The 13,351-nt window shown below is 49.9% G+C and overlaps 1 protein-coding gene across 2 annotated transcripts in view; it reads right to left on the bottom strand.

The window, feature by feature from the left end:
* The window catches only part of Abat (4-aminobutyrate aminotransferase), a 109,204-nt gene extending 96,723 nt beyond the window's left edge, over positions 1 to 12,481 (bottom strand). The window contains exon 1 of one of the 2 annotated variants that reach the window (XM_052759418.1): positions 12,351 to 12,481. The gene's annotated coding sequence lies outside the window, so the exon portion shown is untranslated. The remainder of the gene's footprint in view (positions 1 to 12,350) is intronic. The other variant, XM_052759419.1, reaches the window with a different exon arrangement.
* Positions 12,482 to 13,351: the final 870 nt, after the last annotated feature.

Below are 13,351 nucleotides of genomic sequence, written 5' to 3'. Positions count from 1 at the left end.
GACACATTGTGCTCTCATGCACAGCCCTCTGTGGGGTCTACTTTCTGAGTCTGTTTCTTACGCTTGAAATCTGGTCATTCCTGCCTTGTGAGATGCACAGGTTCTGGCTAACTCTTAGGACGTCTGTCCCTTCGTCGTTCATGAGTCATCATGATAATGGTACTTGGTCAGGATCCTTTGAAGGATTCCTCTTAACATGACTTTACCAGCTCAGCTTGGAAGCCTTCTGCAAGCCTGTCCCTAGGTCACACTGTCTATGCTCTTGTGTGTGTGTGTTCTTCGAGACTGGCTTGCAGCCCCTGGGAGGGTGGTGCACTCAGGGCCAGGGCAGAATGCCAGGTGTACACTGTGCATTCAGGCAGTAATTTGCACAAACACTTCTTAGTATGCTCATTTCCAGCCTGTCCCCACAAAGGCGCTCAGACTGCAAAACCAGCGGAGAGCTATTTACAGCTGTGGACAAGGAGAGGGGAGGCAGCCTTTGTTCCTGCTTGGGAACAGCCCTGCCTGTAAGGTGGTGCCTGGCTCTTTTGGCTGGCATTCGGCCAACCTTGCCCCCAAGGAGCTTTATGGTCTTAGAAGCCTTGGCTACAAGGCCAGAAACCTGCCTGCAGGATTGGCTGGCTCCCGTGTGGAACCTGGGCTCAATGGTGGGGTATGAGTTGCCATTTGCTGCCCAGCTTCTTCAAGTGCTACTGAAATCACATCATTGCCTTGCTCAGAACCCCTACCATGATCCCCGGTGGATCTCTGGGTCCAGCCCAAAGAGTCACCTGGCTGGTAGTAATCTGCCCCTTCCTGCACTCTCTGCCTCTGTCTCATCAAGGGCCTCTCATTCTGGAAATCTTGGTTTTATATCGAGAAATTGCTCATCAATGGGAAACTCACCCCGTCTACATAAACAGCAGCCTTTGGGTTATCTAATTCCAGCCTTGTTCATTACATTCGAGCCAGCTTTTTTTTCTTTTTTTAAACTCCTTGTAAGTTGCAGGAAACTGATAGATAAGCAAGTTCTGCTTCATCAGACCATTTCTGCCTCCATTTGTGACTCATGCCATCATTTTTCTGCATCCATGGCCATGCTGTATCTGGCTTTTCCTTTAAATTTGTAAAATCTGCTTAATAAATCCAGTAACAAGTATTTGTTTTTTCCATTTCACAAGAGCCATGCTTTTTCACCCTTCCTCCACTTAAGACTTATTTTCTGTTGTGTGCAGATATGTGTACACACACACGTGAGAGTGCATGTGTAACACATGAGTGTGGGCCAAAGGTCAACTTTGAGTGGCACTACTTAGGAGCTGCGTGCCTTGTTTTTTGAGATCCATTCTCTTCCGGGAATTTGGGGCTTGCTGGTTAGGAGAGCACCAGGAATCTGGCTCCACCTTCCCAGTGCAGGGATGGCCAGTGCCCCAACCGTGCCTGCTTTTGTTTGGTTTTTCGAGACAGGGTTTCTCTGTGTAGCCCTGGCTGTTCTGGAACTCAGTCTGTAGATCAGGCTGGCCTTGAACTCAGAGATCTGCCTCTGCCTTCTGAGTGCTGGGATTAAAGTCGTGTGTCACCAACGCCTGGCTTCATGGCTTTGTGGCAAACACTTTCTATTCTGTGGTCTCCCCAGGTCTTAAAGACTCTCTCTCTCTCTCTCTCTCTCTCTCTCTCTCTCTCTCTCTCTCTTTCTCTTCCTTCCCTCCTTCACTCCGCTTCTTTTTCTTTTTGTACTGAAGAAAGTGCTGGAATTACCCAGGGCTCGCATATGAACCTGAGTGCTGGTGTGGGGTCAGAGGACAATCTCAAATGTCAGTTCTTGCCTTCCAACTTCTTTTGGGACAGGGCTTCTTTTTGTTTTTTGTTTTTTCACATGCTCACCAGGCTAGCTGGCTAGTGGGCTTCTGGGATTCCCCTGACTCCATCTCCCATCTCCTCAAGGAAGCACTGGGATTACAAATGCCCGAGTCACACATCTGACATTTACATGCATTCTAGGGACTTGAACTCAGGTCCTCATCTTGCACAAGTGCTTGTGATTTTATCCACTGAGCCATCTCCTCAGTCCAAATAATGAGGTTCTAAAGCACAGTGGATCCCAGCTTGCCAAAGAACAGATGCTGGCAGAAGGCGATGGGACTTCTGGGAACTGACCGACCAATGAGGTTGGGATTGGTCAGGGTTTGCAGAGGGCAAGGAAGCTGGTTTGAGAGTGGTCAATCACCTGGTGATTCTGTTAAAGCTTGAATTATGATGGGTAAGCTTGTCGGTCTATTTTACAAAGCTTTCGACTGGGTGCCTATGTTAAAAGTGTGAGGACTACCACGCTCAGGAGTGAAAGCAGCATACTCCAGCGGGAAGAGTGGAGCTCCAGCATAGCCTAGGAACATGTCCAAATCTTACAAAGTGCAGTCAGTTAGTCATCAATTCATTCATGGAGTGCACACATCATACAGTGCATTCATCCATTCATTCATTCATGGAGTGCACACATCATACAGTGCATTCATCCATTCATTCATGGAGTGCACATATCATACAGTGCATTCATCCATTCATTCATTCACGGAGTGCACACATCATACAGTGCATTCATCCATTCATTCATTTATGGAGTGCATACATCATACAGTGCATTCATCTATTCATTCATGGAGTACACACATCATACAGTGCATTCATCCATTCATTCATGGAGTGCATACATTTTACAGTGTGAACATCCATTCATTCATGGAATGCATACATCACAGAGTGCATTCATCCATTCATTCATTCATGGAGTGCATACATCATACAGTGTATACATCTATTCATTCATGGAGTGCAATACATCATACAGTGCATTCCATCCATCCATTCACTCATGGAGTGCACACATCATACAGTGCATTCTCCCATTCATTCACGGAGTGTACACATCATACAGTGCATTCATCCATTCATTCATTCATGGAGTGTATATATCATATAGTGCATTCATTCATTCATTCACGGAGTGTACACATCATACAGTGAATTCATCCATTCATTTATGGAGTGTACACATCATACAGTACATTCACCCATTCATTCATGGAGTGCATACATCATACAGTGCATTCATCCATCCATCCATTCATTTATTCATTCATGGAGTGTACACATCATACAGTTCATCCATTCATTCATTCATGGAGTGCACACAACATACAGTGCATTCATCCATTCATGGAGTGTATACATCATACAGTGCATTCATCCATTCATTCATGGAGTGTACACATCATACAGTGCATTCATCCATTCATTCACATAACCATTCATCATCAGTCTGTCTAACAGAGAAAGGGGTTGAATCCATCCATCCACCTATTCATCCACTGATCTACATAGCCATGCATGCATGCATACGTTCACCCATCCACAAATCTAACCACCCACCTGCCCAACATCCAACAAATATGCCTCAAATACAGAAATTTTAGCTCTCTGTGCTTGTTTCAGCCTTGTAATTCCCCGCCCCCCCCACCCCCCACCTCCCCCCCCACCCCCCGGAGCAAGGAAGGGAAGGGAGAAGTGTGACTCAGAAGCCAAGGAAACTTACAAGCCCATGAAAATTCCAAGGTTCCTAAGGACTGTCCCCAAGGTTACAAAAGTGATAAACACTTGCTGAGGAGAAAAGACTTTCTGGTAAAGCTGCCTGCAAGTTGGGCAGGGCGCTCCTGGGTGCAGCTTCTGTGAGTTGTCACCCATGCCGGGGTGGGGCTTTTTCAGTGATCAGGCTGCTTTTGAGCCACTCACCACTGTGTCGACAGCCCTGGAAAACGCATTAGTTCACCAAGATTGACTTGGGTGGAATGCTCTCCATGTTCCACCATGTGTTTACCGTTTCCTCATGTAGCCAAGGAACAGTTACACGACCCCTCTAAATTAATGATCCTCAACCAGGAGCAGTTTTGCTCCCCGCAGGACATTCAACGATGGAGACGTTTTTGGTCGTCACAGCTTGAGTGGAGGTACGCTACTAACGTCTCAGCAAAAAGGCCAGTGACGCCGCTGCAGTAAGTGGGTGCCTGCCCGCTCCTAGGAAGCCAGCAGTGCCGAGGCTTCCTCAGCACTAAGTGCTTTAGATACACGCGCACAACCTAAGTTTGATCCCCATAACCCACATGGAGGAAGGAGAGAACCGGTTACTGAAAATTGTCCTCCGACCTCTACAACCACACCACAGAACATGTGTGCCTGCCCCTATTAAATAAATGTAATAGAATTTGTTCTTTTTGTTTTGTTGAGACTTTGGTTTAATGAGACTACTCACAAAGTAGCCCAGGCTGGCTCGGAGCTCTCTATTAGACCAGGATGGTCTTGGACTCAGATCCACCAGCCTCTTCCTCCCGAATGCTGGGATTAAAGGTGTGTGCCACCACATCAAGCCTCTAATTTTTTTTTTTTAAGTGGAAAAGGGCTCGAAGAGACACAGATGAGCAGCAAGCACCTGAGTGGACACTCACGGTCACGCTGTGAGTGGTTACGGAAATATAGGCCAAAACAACAATGTAGCAACATTACCTCCCTAGAAAGTCTGCAAGAACAGCGCAGAAGACAGTAACTTCTCAGGATGTGTGGACACTGGAACCCTCACATATTGTGGGTGGGAATGTAAACAGTGTTGCTATGAGACAGGCTGGTAGTTCCTCAGAAGGTTAAATGAGGAATCAGCACCATTGTCAGGGTGTGTATGTGTGCGCGCGTGTTTGCATGTATGAGCTTGAAGAGGATGGGTGTCTTTTTGCCCACTAGTTTGTTTATCCCTGTCTCTGTCTCTAGAGTCTGGGGTTGCAAGTGGCCAGCAAGTCTGCTTGGCTTTTATATAGGTTCTGGAGATTCAAATTCCAGTCCTCACACTTTCCAGAAAAGCCATTTGCCCAGTAAACCGCTCCCTGGCAAATGCCTATCCCCTTTTTAAAGACAGGGTCTCCACAAATCCCAGGTAGGGTTCAAACTTATTTATAGCTGAGGCTGACTGTAAAGCCAGAGCTTCGTGCTAGGCGAGCACTGTACCAAATGACATCCACAGCTCAAAACCAGGTCTTTAATCCATCATGCATGCACATGCATGTTTACTGTATGTAAGATAAAAACAACTCACATGTATTGACTGGTAAATGGAGGAGCAAATCATGATCAACCTATATAATGGAATATACTCCAGTCCTAAAAAGGGAAGAAGTCTGTGGTATGCAAAATACAGGAGAAGCTAAACTCAACAGGTCATGAAGTATTTGGGATAGGCAAGTTGTAGTTTGAATTTAACTGGCCCCCATAATCTCATATGGAGTGACACTCTTAGGAGGTGTGGCCTTGGTGGAGGAAGTGTGTCACTGTGGGCGTGGGCTTTGGGTTTTCTATGCTCAGGATACCGCCCAGTGTCTCAGTTGATTTCCTGTTGCCTGCAAGATGTAGGACTCTCAGCTATTCCTCCAGCACCACGTCTGCCTGCATGCCACCATGCTCCCCACCATGATGATAATGGACTGAACCTCTGAAACTGTAAGCTGCCACCTCAGTGAAATGTTTTCCTGTATAAGAGTTGCTGTGGTCATGGTGTCTCTTCACAGCAACAGAAACCCTAACTAAGACACAAATCCACAGGGACTCAGAGACAATGCATAAAGACTGATCTCTTAATCTTCCTTACAGGGTGATGAACACATCTTAAAACTAGGTAGTAGCCGGGCGGTGGTGGCGCACGCCTTTAATCCCAGCACTCGGGAGGCAGAGCCAGGCGGATCTCTGTGAGTTCGAGGCCAGCCTGGGCTACCAAGTGAGTTCCAGGAAAGGCGCAAAGCTACACAGAGAAACCCTGTCTCGAAAAACCAAAAAAAAAAAAAAAAAAAAAAAAACTAGGTAGTGATGGTGGAAGTACAGCACTGAGAATGTACTTAATGTCACAGAACTGTATCTTTAAAGTTTAAACATTCAATTTTATGTGATGTCTGTTTTCTCAAAGTCAAAAATACACAGATTCATGCTAGCATCTAGTGGCCAGAGAGATGGCTCCGTGGTTAAGAGTACTTGCTGCTCTTGCTGAGGACCTGCTTTTTTTTTTTTTTCAAGACAGGGTTTCTCTGTGTAGCTTTGCGCCTTTCCTGGAACTCACTTGGTAGCCCAGGCTGGCCTCGAACTCACAAAGATCCGCCTGGCTCTGCCTCCCGAGTGCTGGGATTAAAGGCGTGCGCCACCACCGCCCGGCTGAGGACCTGCTTTTGAGTCTCAGCACCCACATGGCAACTTACAACTGTCCATCCAAGGCATCTAGAGCCTTCTTTTGCCCTGCTCAGGCACCAGGCACACATATTGTATACATATATACATGCAGGCAAAACTCTCAAACACATAAAATACAAATAAATTTTCTAATGCAGAGATACATTCAATAAATGTTTCTTGCTGCTAGAAACTGGGCAGTGCATTTGGGACAGGGGCACAAACAAGGCGGTTGCAAGCCCTACCTGCTAGGGAATTAACAGAGGAGAAAACCCAGCCACAGTGAAGGTACCAAAGGAGGCTGGGATGTGGATGGAGGGAGAAACTGTTTTCTGGCTTAGGGTAGAGGAGGGCCAAAGGAAAATGTCCCAAAAAGATGCCAGAGTCTCTAATTGAGCACATGGAAGCGGAGGCCGGAGGACTGTCCTGAGTTTGAGACCAGCCTGAGCTACATCTCAAATGCAAGGCCAGCCTGGGCTACATAGAGAGGACTAGTCTAGCCAGAGCTAATAGTAAAGCTCTGTCTCAAAATATTAAGGGGCTGAGGGAAGGAAGTGAGGAGAGGAAAGGAGAGAACAGGGGAGGAGAAAGGAGAGGGGTGGGGATGAGATGGGATGGGAGAGGAGGGGAAGGGAGGGGAGGGGAAGGGAGGGGAGGAGAAAAAAGGAAAAGAAATAAGATGGATCTTGAAGCAGCTTTTGAAGGACAATCTGCCCTTGGAAAGTGGAATTACTGAGGGGATACGTAATTAGAGGCCACTCTTTGAACCCTTAGCATGCAGTGTTAGAGGAAGCTGGTGAGTCAGGCCCAGGAGGAGGGACTGGAGCACAGCTCCCCTCAGAGGCCTCCCCTGACTTTCAGCTGAGAACCCCGTCAGGCATGGTGGTGCAGGGGCTATCAATCCAGTCTGCTGAGCATTCTTGCAGGCCCCAGGCTCCCCAGCTGTCACTTACGAGGCTTTTGTCGTCTGTCCCCAGCCAGGGGACAGGCAAGCAGAGGGGAGAAGAGATGAGAGGCAGTGGCCACGTAAACCAAGTACTGACGATTAACCGAGGAGTGGAACACAAGGTCCCTGTGAAGCCTCACACGAACCCAGTCAGGTCGCTTCTACTGCTGCCCCAGTTCGTAATTCTATCGTTGTTTTCTCTGTTTCTTTTGCTTTTTACCAACACCCTATGGAAGGACAGGGTAACACGGCTCTGAGAGACCAGAGTGGCTGCCAAGAGAAGCCCAGCTCCACAAGCAGGCATCGAAGACACCCCTCCACACACTCAGTCAGCACAGAGGAAGTCCCTGAGTCCTGTTTCTGAGCCCCAGAATGCTCTGGAAGCTCAGCAGGTCTGAGTTTCTGCCTCTGGCGACTTCAGGTATGCATCAGGCTCAGCCTCTGGGCTTTATTTGCTCAAGCAAGAGAAGCTGGCTGGGCCCCTTCTCCTCTTCCTCCCAGAACACACCCAGTGTGTCCCCTTTTGGGAATCACTCCCTATCATTCTTCTTTCTATCATTCCGATGAGTTGCCTAATGTGCTAAGATGGTGATTTTTTTTTTTTTTTTTTTTTTACAATTTTTTGTTTTTGTTTTTTGTTTTCTTCCGAGACAGGGTTTCTCTGTGTAGCCCTGGCTTTCCTAGAACTTGCTTTGCAGACCAGGCTGGCCTCGAACTCACAGAGATCCATCTGCCTCTGCCTCCCGAGTGCTGGGATTAAGGGCATGCACCACCACCGCCGCCGCCGCTGCCGCCGCCGCCGCCGCCGCCGCCGCCGGACCTTCTTAAAAATTCCTAAATACGTGTGTGTGTGTGTGTGTGTGTGTGTGTGTGTGTGTGTGTGTGTGTGTGATGGTATTCTTATGGAAGCCAGAAGACTACTTCTGAGGAGTCACTTCTCTCCACACGTAGGTCTTGGGGGTGGAACTCAGTCATTAGCTTGGTGACAAGTCCTCCCACCCACTGAGCCATTGCAATGGCCCCCAACTCCTCATTTTCTTGTGTATTTATATTGTGTTTTTAAAATAGGACCATCCTCTCTATACTGATTCAGTGACTTTGTTTCACTGAATTATATGCCTGCAAGACCGTTCCAGGCTTGGAGCCTAAATCTACCTCATTCTTCTAAAAACGCTGTTCCTTTCTCCATTGGAGCACACCGGAATGCTGCCCCTTCCAAGGGGCATGAAAAGTGTGTGTTTCTATGTCACCTGCACACATGTGGGGACATTGTTGGAGCAGATTCCTGGACGCTGGGCTGTTGGGTCTCCCTGGAGTTTAAACAGTATGAGAGAGTGCCTCATGTCCTTCTGAGAAAGTCTCTAAAACAAAACGGGTCCTAAAACTTCGGTCAGGGCTCAGCAAGCAGGTGAAGGTACTTGCTGCCAAGACTGAAGACCGGCCTTCCATCCCACCAATTAGAAGGACAGAACAACCCTAAGATAGCTGTCCTCTGACCCAGATATGCACATTGTGGCACACGCAAACCTCCTTGCACATAAAGAAATAAAGGTAATAAATTTCAAGCGCCTTCTCCTTGAGCATGTCTTTGGTGTCTGTGGGGAAAGGGGTGATGCTGCCAGACAAGACTTTCCCTCTCCATCGTCTGTAAAATGGGACCCTAACTGTGCTCTGTGAATGGCAAAGTTCTGCTGAAAGGAGAGAAACTAAAATCTCACCCTTCCATCAGGAAGACACCGCGGCAAGAGGCTGGTGCAACAGGAGGCAGCCGTGTCTGAAGCCACACTAGGGCAATTGTTCTCCATGGAGGAGGAGGACTTTGTCCTCTATCAGACGTTTAATTATCAGGAGATGCATGTGTGCGCGCGCGCGTGGTGTGTATATGTTCTCTTTTGTGTGTGTGTGTGTGTGTGTGTGTGTGTGTGTGTGTGTGTGTGTGTGTGTGGTTGTGCTCACCCTTGCACACATGTGTGGAAGCCAGGTGTCTTACTGCTGCTCACCTTATTTCCTGGTAACAGGGTCTCTCATTGAACATGGTGCCCATCCTTTTGGCAAGACTGGCTGACTAGGGATTTACCGGTCTCCATCCCCTAGCTGTCTTTTAGGTGGTTCTGGGGATTCAAACTCATGCTTGCATACCAGATACCATACCCACTAGCCCTGATCCTACCAAAAGACATTTTCTATCAACTGAGGCAGTGTTACTGGCATCTAGTGTATAAAGCACAACAAAGAAGATAAAACTCAGCACTGAGAGTCACCCAACTCAAATGCCAGTGGTGCTAGCAAGAGGAAGCCTCTCTCCAGGCTCCGTTACCTGATGCCCACCGCACAGGCTAAAGACAAAGAGCCGAGGCTCAGAGAAGTCAGTGACTTGCTCATGTCCCCCAGAAGCAGCCGGTGGATGTCTGACCCTAAGTTCCGACTGGCTTTAAGGTCTGTGGTCCATTCCACACACTGCTCCGTTTCCCTAAATCCTCACCTGTCTCCAGTGGCCCACATTCACCTGCTGCCTTTGTCCTGGTGGCCTGTCTACAACAGAGGTGCCTAGGCACATCCAGAAGCATTGCTGCCTCGGTCTGCCAGTCTGAGCTGACTTTGCAGGAGAAATCGTGACCACTGTTTCCACTTACTAGCTGGGCTATTCCTTTGAGGATTAACTTATTTCATCCTAAGGATAAGTAACAGGGAAGGACTTTTCCAAAGGCCAAGGGCCGTAGCTCAGTTGGTTGGTAGAGTGCTTGCCTAGCAGGTACCAAGCCCTTCACTCCTGTCTCAGCATGGCATGGAAACTGAGTGTGATCCCAGCATTCAGGAGGTGAAGGAGAAGGAGCAGAAGTTCAAGGTCATCTTCTACTGTGCAAGGAGGTGGATGCCAGCCTGTCCTACGTGAGACTGCCAGAAAGAAAGAAAGAAAGAGAGAGAGAGAGAGAGAGAGAGAGAGAGAGAGGGAGGGAGGGAGGGAGGGAGGGAGGGAGGGAGGGAGGGAGGAAGGAAAGAAAGAAAGAGGGAAAGAGGGAAAGAAAGGAAACCTTTCCAAGACTGCACACCAAGTAGCAGGTGGTGGACACCAGCCCTCCCAGCTCTGCACTTTCACCTTGAGCTCTTGGCTCTCTCTCCTTTGAAGTCTGATAGCTACCCTCCAGCTGAGAGAAGCCCAGTTGGTACCGCAGACTCTCCCATCTACTAGCGCTTATCTATCTGAAGGGTCCTGGAGAATCACCCATGTGCCAGGAAAGGGTGCACGACCCTGAGTAGGGACAAGCCATTACTGCAGAGAACAGGGACCAGAGAGAACAAGCAGAGGCGGAGAGGAAAGGGGTGCAGCTTCCTCAGGCATCCCCCCGCCTGGGGCAAATCCAGCGATGCAGCTGAGGTCCCCACAGTGGCCTCGCCTCTAGAATAGTGTAACCGAGAATAGCCACTCTGCAGGGTCAGTCTTGATTTTGGCTTTGCTTGACAGCAGGTTCAAAACAGAAACCCACAAGACCCCAGGAGTGGGCTCGACTGGGAGCCCGTGGAGTGGTGACCGACGTTCTCAGTGTTCCTGCTTCCTACGAAGAGTGGGGACATGGTGCCTGGAAGTGCCACTGTACCTGTGAAGACTGGGGCTAGTACTGGGGGCCCAGGGACGCTGTAGGAGCTTTGCAGGTTTTGTCAGTAACCGGCTGCGTGACCTTGAGCTAGTCCCTTTCTCTCCGTGTGCCTCAGTTTGTTCAGCTACCATACAAATGGTCAGTCTTAATCTAGATGCTTTTTGTATTTTAGGATTGCAGACAGGGTCATTTGTCTCTCCCAGAGCTGACCTCTGGTCTCTTGGGCCCAGAGCTGACCTCTGGCCCATCCTGTAGCACCGTGCCCAGATCCAGAGAACAAGCCAAGATTCATTGCTTTCCTGTCTCCTGATCTGCCCCCCACCAAACTAGGCTGCGGTGAGGGAGCCACGCGGCTAAGCCAACACCGTCCTCAGACCAACGGACAAGCCCAGCAGCATCCTTCTCTTGGCCTTAGGCCCAGGGAATTCCATCAGGCAACAGCCACAGGAGTTGATGGGGCAGGCCCAGGAAGCACACAGCCAACCCTTGGAAGTGGGCTAACAGTCCTTCTCGGTGTCGACTCGGTTTTGTCCAGGAGTGGAGAGACCTGCCTCTGGAGGGTAACACGGAGTAGCAGCCCTTTCCATTTGTGTTGGTAGGGTTGCGTGGGGGGTGGAAGAGGGTGCCTGCTGGTCCTGCAGTGTGGGGCCATCTGTATTCTTAGAGTTTGGAGGCTCCTGAAAGGGACTCTAGGCCTGGGATAGTTTCAAGGGCCTCAGTTTTATGAAGCCTCTTCCGGTCTTGGCCATTGGGCTGAGGAAGGTTGAAGGGATGATCCGGAGGGTCCGGGTGGTGTAGGAGTGGAGTTGGAGTGGGCTGGGAAAGGATGGGAGGACAGCAGTGTTAATAGGGTGGGATTTATGTGAAAAGATCGTGGAGGAGAGAGCACTTGGCCAGGAATGAGTGCCTGATTTGGGTGTAAAAGCCCCTCCCCTTCCACTGGAAGGAGAGGTCCTTAAGAGCCTTTTTTGGGGAAGGGGGACATGTGGCCTCTCCTATGGTTAGGGAAGGGTCTTCATAGGGATAGAAGAGAATTCACTTGTCTTCAGAATCCAGAACCTAGTTTCTGGGGTAGGCATTCAGGTAGGTGATTTGGCCTGGGATGTCCTTGTTGAAGGGAGGGTCTTATTCTCTAGGACTTTGACAGTCGGGGAGGGACAGGACCCTTCTATACGAGCTATGACCTCAACATTCCAAGGAGACAGGAATGAGAGAGAAGCAAAAGACCCTAACTTAGTTTATTAGGAATGGGAGGAGATGGTAGAGGGTCTAGATATCTGGGGAGGCAGGACTCCACTTAGGGGAGCGGCTTCTATTCCAAGGGTTAAACAAGGGAAGGATTTCCTCCTCTAGTCAGCGGCCAGGACGAACGACCCCGTTTCTGAAGGTTACACGAAGCTCTCTTGCTTCCTGGGGCCTGGGGAGAGGGAGACCCTTTCCCTTCGGGGCAGGAGCAGGCGTCCTGGTTGGATGGAGGGCCCAGATTCTAGGGGAAGATGCCGGGCTCTGGCTTCCCGGGTGCAGGGTTTCCCTCGGAAGGATCGGCCACGCGCGCCCGGACGCGTCACTCTTACCTCCAGGCCCCGGCCGCGATCTACAGGCTGCGATCCGCGGGTCGGACTAGCGCGATCACCTTCCGATGCTCCAGGCTGCTCCTGGCGTCTGCTCGGCTCCCCCAGCGACTCGCCAGGCTCCCAAGCTTCGCCAAGCCGCCCCGGCCAATCAGCACCTCCGTCTCCAGCCCTTGCTTGCGCCACAACCAATGAGAGCGCCCGCCACGGGCCACCGCCCCCGGGGGGAGGGAGAAGGCGGGGCGGGGGCACAGTCCGACCTCGGCGGGTAGGATGCGCCCGGGGGTCTCGGAGGAGGGCCGCGAGGGCCGGAGCAAGGGGCTAGGGGAGAGGCAGCCTGAGGGTCCCCAGCCAAGTCTGATGGAGATTAGGGGTCATTTCCTTACGGGCGGGGGCGGCTTTGCAGACTAACGTGAATCTTCATTGTGCCCACTAAGATCCTGGGGGCTGCTGGTGAACGAAGCTGCCCCACCCGCTCCTCCCGGTGCTTCGCTTCTGGTCTCTGGAACCTGAGAATCCCGGGCCCTGAAACAGGGCTGAAGCACCTGTCGGCGGTGCCCTCAGTCCTCCATGCCACCTTTGGTCCATCAGTAGTGCACAGCAGTCAAGAAGAACGCTAAAGCGGGAGTCAGACCCAGGGCAGGTCTCTTCCCGCCCCCTTCCTCAGCATCCTTAATGATAAAGGGGGACAGGATTGGTTGTTTCTCTTTTATGAGTATGCCTTCAGAAAACTGAAAATTCAGTGTGAAAACTAGTTAAAACGAAGAAGTAAATGATAGTCCCATACCTTTTCTCTCATTAAAAATAAGATTGTTTTATTTTAATCGTCTGTCTGTCTGTCTGTCTGTCTGTCTGTGTATGTCTATGTATGAGGAGGCCATTGGAGGTCCTGGGATTCCCTGGAGCTGGAGTTACAGGTGGTTGTGAGCTGACAGAATTGGGCGCTGGGAATAGAACTCAGGGTTCTTGCAGAAGCATTATGCTCGCGCTCTTAACTGCTGGAC

The sequence above is a fragment of the Peromyscus californicus genome, unplaced genomic scaffold, assembly GCF_007827085.1.
Source record: "Peromyscus californicus insignis strain IS unplaced genomic scaffold, ASM782708v3 Scaffold_3__1_contigs__length_106647218, whole genome shotgun sequence".
NCBI classification, from domain to species: Eukaryota; Metazoa; Chordata; class Mammalia; order Rodentia; family Cricetidae; genus Peromyscus; species Peromyscus californicus.
Note: the sequence above shows the minus strand (reverse complement) of the source record. Positions and strands in the feature narration are given on the sequence as shown.